We start from the raw sequence: 10,168 nt of genomic DNA on the forward strand, positions 1-10,168 counted from the left end.
GTTTATTTGCTCCACTACCTTATAAGTTGTTTTCTCTCTTATTGTGGTACTACCTGTAGTCAGCTAAACTTGGATTCTACTGAACACAAACACATAGGAAATTCCACCCTCTCTCTTCAAACTACTTCCCTTCCAGTTTGAAGTTAAGATACAACAAAAAAGTCAGACAAGGTTTCAGATTGTGAGAAAATCTGTAACAAGATGAGGCAGCGGCATGCATACTTGAGGCCTTTCAGCTCACTCTTTCCCCAGCCTCAGCCAGCCCTTTGCTGCTCTGACTAAAGCAGAGCAAATGTTCTTTGGAAAGAGCAGGTCCACCTAGTTAGGGCACACCTGGGAGGGCAGGAGGCTGCCTGGGATGCATAAGAAGAGAGAAGTCAGAAAAAGAAGTAGACGTGATTTTTAGACAGAAGAAGTTAAACAAATGTGTGGTGTGATTTCTTACTTCCTTAACTGATAAGACAATTAAGAACACCAGTAAAAAAAGACCAAACCTAAAAAACAACAGTTGAAGTTTGCATTCCCTGAACTCCATGTAGATGCTGAGGGGGAGAGTAGAAATACTGAAGGCTAGAAGAAAGGAAGTAACAGAAATAATTGTTTTTCTTGAAAGATTAAGCCAAGAAAGGAAACGAAATGAGAATTTTTGAAGGGATAACATGCTGAAAAATACAACTATAACTCTACTGGTATAGGCTGACACACCTCATTTCATGTATGTGTCGATGGAGAAAATACCATGAACAGAAAAAAAAGAAACCAAACAAAACAAATAAAACCAAAACAACCAAAACCAAAACAAACAAAAAAAAAACACAGCCCCAAATCCCCAAACTGAAACAAATATATCTGTCTTGATTAAAAGTCAAAGGATTTCTGAATACTAATTACTGAACACATGAGGAGAAGGCTTTCCTAAGCCATGAGACATTTCTTTACCATTCAAGCACCTTCCTATCTAACTACAAATGTCTCTATTCTACTACAAATGCCTGGGGGAAAACTCACTCTCAAAACAGAGGCTAGAACATGAAGTGCCTACACCCAGTATAACATGTTCCCTATATCCAATGAACTTGAGTTGGTACCTCGTCATAAATGCTCTGCTTCAGCAGGCAGGAACAGCAAACAGATTCCATTGCAAAAAGAAGGCAGCCTTTCAAAAGCAAACACAGAAAGCAGAACTTACCACTATCCAGACATAGCTGAACCTCAGCAAGAACGTTGTTAATGCCAGAAAAAAAAGGTTGACCTAAAAGACAGTGAAGAAGGAATATCCTCCATGTAACAGACCGCATGAGAAGCAATTTTCTCTGTAGCTATATCAGTTTTAAATGCATAGAGATCAATTGATTTCCATTTGGGATACCCTCCAGGAATACATCCACGAGAAATTAAATTAAAACAGGTGTGGATTAGTGCTGCTTCAACAGGGGAGCAACTACTGAATGAGATTTCCCTGCCTGATCCATGATTTTCAGGCAGAGTTTCTATTAAAAAAATACCCTTTAAGTTCTTGTAGGACGTTGACATTTTCTCTGAATAATTCAGCCTAACTGGAGCCAGGATCCACACCCGTCAAAAGCTTGCAAAACCCAGAAGGCTTCAGATATCATTTATCTGAAAAGGGCCCTTAGATTCTACTTCCTGCAATTTTATATATTTTTTTAGAACTGGAAGAATGAAGGCAGAGAAAAGTAAACAACGGCCTGAGTAACCAAACCAAATGGGATGTTTCTTAACTTTCCACTGCAACTCACTAACTGATAAAACACATGCTGCAGAACACAGCCTAATCAATAGAAAATCCCTATTTTGCTTTTCAACCATCTCTGCATCAATTAGATCTAATACCCCCACATATCATGCCTTTGATTAAACTTATGTTCAAACACAGTTTCAACACTGTAATCTGAACACTACATTAACAAATGGAAAACACTGTCTTTCTGTATACTTAGTCCACTGTTCTCATTATACTTTTACAATTGCTGTTTTGATCATTAACTGTATCACTAGAAGTGGCTTAATAATTACACATTGCTTCTAGAAGCTTTACTATAAAGTTCTTCCTTATTTCTCAGGTTTTATGGAAAAAAATTAATAATCTTTTTTATATCATCACTTGTTGATAATTCCTAGTGCTATTTCAAGAGACAGTTTTAATAGTCTCCAAAAGTATAGCAACAAGCACAGCCTGAAGAGCAACAATTCAATAGAACAATCAGATGTTTAGGTTGCTTGATCATAGCACCAGAATCCATCTATAATGCAAAGCAGTCTCTTCCCAGAGGTCCTCTCCAAGGACAGTGTAACAAGACATACACTACTATTTTTCAGATAAACTCCCCAAACTCAGACCTGTGTGCTCAAATTTAACACAATTTCTTACTGCACCTGCTGGTAATTTATTAGACATTAAATACTTTAGGCTATTAACATCGTGCACTTAACCTCTGAAAATAATCATTCTGCCCATTTGTTAAAGGTTTAAAAAAGTCAAACAGACTTTTCTGAGCTTTTTATATTTATAGGATGTCAGGATGTCATATTTATAGGATGCCATATATTTTAGCATTGTAGACAAAATGGCTATTTTGCACTCATATAGTTAGATCTTTGTAAAATTGATGTAATAACTCGGGAAATAGCATCTTTTATTAAGGAACATATTAAGGCATGACTGATGGTGTTGAGCTACATGCTTTCTCCACATTTACAGAACAATCATCACTGTAGCAAACCCTGAATGTCTAACAATTACATCCCCAAACGTCACCCAGAATACATCATATTTGAACTTACATCACTGGTCATTATTGAAACTGGTAGATATGGATTCCAATTTACAAGATCATAAATATTTTTTTTCATTCTTTCCAGACAAGATGTTTTTGTTACTAGATAAAATACATGTTAAAACCCACTCCGGTATAAGAAAGGAAATAGACAAAAAAAGCTGCAAAAAGAACATCTGCTTGTGTTCACTGCAACAAACAGAAACAGTGTTTTATAGGAAGAAAAATTTTGCCTAGTGTTTGAAAATAAATAAATCTGTAATGCAACCAAAATCATCTTGTTAAGGAGGAGAAAGAATGTGAAATTCTATTTAATATACACAAGATGAAGGACATCATATAAGTGATGTGAAATAATACAATGTTAAGTAAGGCAAGACGGAAACACCAAGCAGGAAGGAAAAAAAAAATCTATAATCAAGAGCACAGAGAGGAAGAACTAATATTCCACTAGTTCTGTGGAAAATACTCTGGAAATTCAGAGTCAACAATTCAACAAAGTAAGTGTGGGTCAATATGCAAATGGAGTTGTGAAATGTATTAACAGAAGTGACGTATATACAACATGCAAAGTAGTTCTGCTGTTACATTTTGCACTGGGATTATAGTTCAGTCATTGAATCTGTTTATTGGGTAGTACAGTGAGAGTTATGTATATGCTCTGCATGGAGCAACAGGCATAATGTGGACATGGTTGTAGCTCAAGAAGTCTTTGTTCACTCCCTGGCCTAGCTGCAGAGGAAAAAGGAAATCAGTAGATGGGTAACTACTCATCATCCCCTCAGAAATTCCTTAGCTTCTAAGTTCCCAGGTTGTGAACCTTTTTAATGACATCTAGACAAAAAGAGGTTGTATAGGAATTTAATCATGAAAGAAGTCCACTCATACTTGACCAAGACAAGGCAGAAGATCCATTAGACTTTCTGCTGGCAAGATTTTAATAAGCTAAATTATGTTAAACAAATAAGAAACATTTTCCTTTAGCTAACAGGATTGTGTATTCTTTTTTTTCAACTAAAAATGAAAAGCCTGCAATTAGACAGTATGGATGCTAGAAACAAGCACTCCCACTAGAAATCATCTAGGAATTAGCATTTCACAGGGATCCTGTCATTTGAGCAAACTATCAACTCTCAACAGTAAATTACCTGTTCTTACACTGACAACCGTATTCACCACACTACCTTTATTCTCATGGATCTGGAGAACAGTTGGAAGCAAAATATCTTGGTACCAATCCACAAAAGACCAAAGTGACTCTGACAGGTCTAAACAAGCACGCAAAAGGTAGAGTTGTAAAGGCATATTCTGTGAATATATACATACTCAATACCTACTCTTATGCATTATGGCCCAGTGTTATCTGTGCCTCTGCTAGTCTGAAATTGTCAGTTAATAGCCACGGCATGAAATGAAATGAAATTGAATGAGATGCCTCTTTCCCGTTGACTGGGATAAGTTTTTTCCACACAGTGTCTTGTAGAATGTGTTACAAAATGATCAGTGGATGTCAAGGGCAAGTAAAACAAAAGACTGTTTTGTTAATGCATACAAATAAAAAGGCCTGAAGCACAAGTAGATATTAAACAGAAATTATATTTACATACTTAGAGTAAAAACAATGCAAGCAGGAAAAAAAATTAAATTAATTCTAAATTATTTGAAAGCATCAAAATTCTTAACACTAATGCAATGGAGAAATTTAATTCCTTTTTGCTAGGCTAACTCTCTTGAAGTCTAAATTACACTTAAAAGGTCACATTAATTCCTTACAAAATTAGTTTCTTTCAGCAAAGACTGCTCTCTGCTCATTTATTTGTCAATAGTCATGAAATGCTGTTTAGGTAATATATCATAAAAGAGGCCTAGATGATGTTTGAATGCCATATCTACAACTTTTTTTTTTAAATGTATTTTTCCAGCATGTATTCTTGGTATATTGCATCAACTATACATACAGAAAATTTTAACCTCCAACTTAAACTGATTAGGATCAAAAAGATTTTATAAGTATATGCAATAGTCCTGAATGGAGTCAAGTCTTATAAAAGAATATAACTTCCCTGTACTTGCCACCTAAACCTATAAACAGTGTGCAATTTCAAGAGTTAGTTCTAGCACTAGCCAATATTTGCTACAAAGAAATTACTAGACTGAGAACATAACAAAGTCCAGTGATGTATTTTCTTTTCTGCTACGTTTTCCCCATCTCTAAACATGTACACTGATGGTTTTAGACCACTGCACAGAAGAACACACATACATTCAGGAACACGTAACAGACGACTATCCTCTGCTGTTTATTTAAACAATCAACTGCCAGGGTGAAAAAAGCAGCAGAAATCTCATGAGCTGCTCTGGATGAATGAGTGTAATATACTCTAATGATATCTTATGACTGAAGATTAGAAAATAGCACAATTGTATTATAAATACAAAACTAAATTTTGTTATCTCTTGGGACTGGAGTTCTCAGTACAACTGTGCCAACTACTGCCACTCCATGGCTGACAGCGCAAATTCTCTGACTTCAGATAGTGGCATTTTCTGTACTAGGGGTAAAATAAATTTATTTCTTTAGATTGTTGTACTACAACACAAAGCTACATCACACAACCTATATGCCTCATGTACTAAAATTAATAATAGTCATGATTTTCCTGAAACAGACCTAGGACAAATTTATCTTATTAAGAAGTAAGCAACAAAATTCCAAATTGGATCACCAGACCACAGGTTTGTTACAATTGGCTGATGTGGCCAAGGAGATCTGTGACCATGGATCGTTAGTGCAAGCCACATGGCCTCATTTTTCGCCCATATACATCTGGATTTTAGATACATTCTGTGATAATTTGGATGATCTGGTTAAAGGCATGTCTGTTTCTAGGAGGAACATAGGAAAGAACTACGCGGGACAGAAAATTATCTGTTCATTGCAGAGTCTTATAGTCAGGCAGCTGGGATCCCACAACTTCAGTGCAATGTAAGTTTTGTAGGAAAGTTATGAGAAAGAAATCTAGAGCAAACAGCTGTTTTGGCAGCTTATACATCTGCATTGAAGGAGAAGAAACCATATCTTCGATATACGAATAGTGCAAAAATGGCAATTAGATTGGCTGCTTTGCTAAGAAAAGAAGAAAAAAAAAACCCACCAAACAATAAAGCAAAAAAAGCTTTTGATTCAGACCCTTTTCCAAGAAGCCATATTCCTTCTAAACTGGTCAGAGCGAAATAATAATGTGGCAATTAATGAAAATATATGTGTGAATATACAAAAATATCTGGATAACCTTCAATCTTGATAAAAATTATGAGATAAAGTGATCAATCAGAATAAAAAGTAAATGACAGAAGTTTCAAAGCACCAACTGATTGTATAAACGGCCATTAGTATACTCAAACATTTGAGTTTCTAGGAGGCAGGCATTACTATTAGAAGTGGCTGCCTATGGGCTAGCAGAGAGTGAACAGGCTGAAGCAAGAGGTACTCATCATTCAACAACATGATAATGAAGTGGGAATACTGCCAGTCAAGATTAAGGGAAACAGATAGTGCAGAGCAGAGTAGAGATAGTGGAGGAATGAAGAATTTTTCACATAGAGGATGCATCTAGTAACATTAGCAATCATTCTGACATTGACTTACTATACATACTGAAGCTTCTAGGTTATATGGAAAGAAGCTAAAAGTGTGCCTGACTAACATTAAGAAAAGAAATTGTCTTCAACACTCTAGTTCCTGTTCTACTCTTTTATATATCTCTATATATATATATAGAGAGAGAGAGAGCAATGAGGTCTCCCTCATTGCTCTCTATAACTACCTGAAAGGAGGTTGTAGAGAGGAGGGTGCTGGCCTCTTCTCCCAAGTGACAGGGGACAGGACAAGAGGGAATGGCCTCAAGCTCCGCCAGGGGAGATTTAGGCTGGACATGGGAAAAAAATTTTCACAGAAAGGGTCATCGGGCACTGGAACAAGCTGCCCAGGGAGGTAGTTGAGTCACCTTCCCTGGAGGTGTTTAAGGCACGGGTGGACGAGGTGCGAAGGGGCATGGTTTAGTGTTTGATAGGAATGGTTGGACTCGATGATCCAGTGGGTCTCTTCCAACCTGGTTATTCTATGATTCTATATATATATTACTATATAATAAAATATTTTCATGACACTGGCACCTAGGAGGTCCTGAAAAGGATTCAGCTTTACACCACAGCATGAATTCCCAACTAGTTAGCTTATGTGGTCTCATTTTGACTACAATTTAAGGCTTTTACTAAAAAACAAACAGATTTGATTAATAGGGAAACAGTTGGTATGCAAGCTTTTGGCAGTGGATTGAAAGTTTTTCATCACATACTATCCAGAGAGATTTGGCAAAATGGATAGGAGGAGCACAGCTGTAAAAAAAAAAAAGAGTTATCAGTAGCAAAACAGTTGAAATTAAATGCTTTCCATCTATTGGAAGTCTATCAGAACTGTCTGAAATAACTATAAATTACTTGACTTGCAGCAGCTCCTAGCAAAATTTCAGGATGGCAAAACTAAAACTGGTTTAACACATAGGTCACACAGAGGACCCACATCACTCCAATGCTTTTTACAAAATAAATACCTTAGAGTCTAGAGTGGAAGTCTGCAATAGTAGTCCTTCCTTATACTTGAAATACCTTAAAAATGAGAATGCTACAGGTATATACAAGTCAGCTAAAAGCTCATGTAGGACAAAATAAACTACTATGAAGTACCTTGTTTGATAGGAATGGTTGGACTCGATGATCTGGTGGGTCTCTTCCAACCTCGTTATTCTATGATTCTATGATCTGCTTCATGGAAACGACCTACGGAATTGGAATATTCTGTGATTCTTTAAGGGAATTTATGCAAATTATGCAAATTCCTGTATGATGTCATGTCCTTAATAATGGAACTGGGACACCTGGTGCTTCACCATCCCCCAGCTGAAAATTTACTGGTAATTTGTCAGTTCAGAAGACCCAGAGCTACTAAATCTCTCTGGGAATGAGGATCTCTTACAGTTAATTAGCATCTTCTTTCTGGAGTGCTCATTGCTTGAGCAAGGACTGACTTTGCTCACCTGCACGAATAAACTAGATGAACACAAAAGGAATGGGTTCAAGACTTTTTATCAATTGTCATACAGTTCAGTTCGGTTTTGTCAAAGTAATATTCAGCTAACATTAAGATAAAGAATCACTAAGTTTTTGCTTTGAGTAATGTTAGAACAGATGAAAATTACATAGGAATAATACTGAAAGGGCATAGACTTACTCAAACTAGCAGCTGTGATGAAGAACTGTGTAGAATTCCACTAAAATACTATTGCTGTTAAACTTCTAAAGTATTAGCTGTTGTGTTGTTAGTACAACGTTATTGTAATAGTTAAGGTTTACAGAGTCATTCTCTCTAAACATTTACCAATTCTGATTCTCCTCCCAAGAACATTTGGCAAATATGGATAACCACCAGGATTTACCGTACTGTCAACCAAAAGGAAGAGTCTGCTTAGCTGAAAAAAGGAGACAGCCATTAAGTTCACAAATGAACTGGAGCAAGAAGAAAGTTAAAAAGAAAAGGAAAGGAAAAGTCTACATCAACAATAACATCTGATTTACAGTTTCAAGCAAACACACAAAGAAAGATCATCCACTGTCAACTTCTGCATAATTAGCATGTTCAGATTTGAAATGGCTATTGGGTAAGGAAGCAAGGCTCTTCCGCACTGCAAAGTTTATGAAAGGGTTTTGTTGTTTGGGGTTTTTTTGTTGTAGCACTATGGGGCTATCAGGACTGTTACTAAAGGCAACCTTTTTATAGAGAGGTAGCCTTTAACAAAGCAGCAGCATGCAGGTTGTATTTGAGGTGTTGGTGGTTTGACAGGAATGGTTGGACTCCATGATCCTGTGGGTCTCTTCCAACCTGGTTATTCCATGATTCTTTTATTCTATTTCAAATTGTGCATGAGATGGTGCAGAGAAAAGGGAAGGAAAATAACCCAAATGATCTCAAACCTTGAAATCTGAACCAGGACAAATAAATTACAATCGTCAACTTGTAGTGTATTAAAAGCAAAAATAATTATAGAAAGTAGTGTCACCAGTTAGAAACAACTCTCTTGCACTGCATCAGGTCAACTGTAAAAAGTCACACTTGGTTGTCTTTTGAGTACAGCAGCTAGAGATAAAAATTCTGCTAGCAAGCACCATAACACAGCTGAGCTAAACAGAGATTATTATGGAACCTTGATCGTGGATATGGAGACTATAATGTTGAAGACTGGTAGACCTATAAGATACATACAAGTTAGATAATAATGCCATCAATTCTACTTTTCCTCTGCAGGCAGAAAATGACAGGAGAAATCTTCGGGTCAGTCATCAGATAACGGAAATCTTTGAGGATAAAGGTTACAATTTTATAAGAACGGACATGGCTACAAATATTTAAGTATTACACCCAGTAAATGTTCTATCTTCACCAACTTAATTTAAACAAATATTTAGTATATGCAGGTAAATCCAAAATAGGACACAAAACTAAGCCTTTACATAGAGGTATATATTACAGTTGACTCAATTTTAGCATCTTTTTTTCTAGGAAGGCTGTGTGAAAGGAAAGCTTCTTATGAAGTTTCCAGAACTGGATGTTTCTTTCATGGCAGTTCACATAAAATATTCACCTAGCTCTATATTGGGTAAGATAAGTGAATTTTTTTGTTAAAATGAGCTTCCCACAAATTACAATTCCATGCTGTCATGGATGCAAGGACTACCTCACAATTCCATGCTAGCACCTGCCTCTTCTCCAAGACCAGGTGTTATTCTTCTGTTCTTTTTAATTCAGTTGAAGACCAAATTCATTTCATACTGGGGCAAGGTCTGCACTAAGCTCAAAGAGCAGTTTTGCCTGTGGATGAGATACAGAATGTTGTTCCTCATCTGTTTTTCAAAGAATTTCATGTGAACCTTGTGGTGGATAAGACATTACAACCTGTTGTCAGAAAGAAATCCAGCCACAATTCCAAAACTGGAGGTAATGCTTGTGTGTACCCAGCTGGGAGGGAGCGGGTGGAAATTCAGCTTGTTGTGCATGCTGCTGCTCAGCCTTCCCCACCTGACTGCCACCACCACAGCCTTCGGTGCACAAACTGACACGAGTAATGTAACCAACTGCTGGTACATCAGGGATGTCAGAAAATCTTATTTTTTGACATTGCATTTAAACATATGTACCAATCATGGATCTGGAGAAACAACTCCATACATAGCTAGTCCTACTGCGTTATTTAACTCCCCTGCAAACAGCCGAGACACCGGGGTCTGCCCCGTTATAGCACCACATGCTTATCACA

The sequence above is a fragment of the Phaenicophaeus curvirostris genome, chromosome 1 (genome assembly GCF_032191515.1).
Source record: "Phaenicophaeus curvirostris isolate KB17595 chromosome 1, BPBGC_Pcur_1.0, whole genome shotgun sequence".
NCBI lineage: Eukaryota > Metazoa > Chordata > Aves > Cuculiformes > Cuculidae > Phaenicophaeus > Phaenicophaeus curvirostris.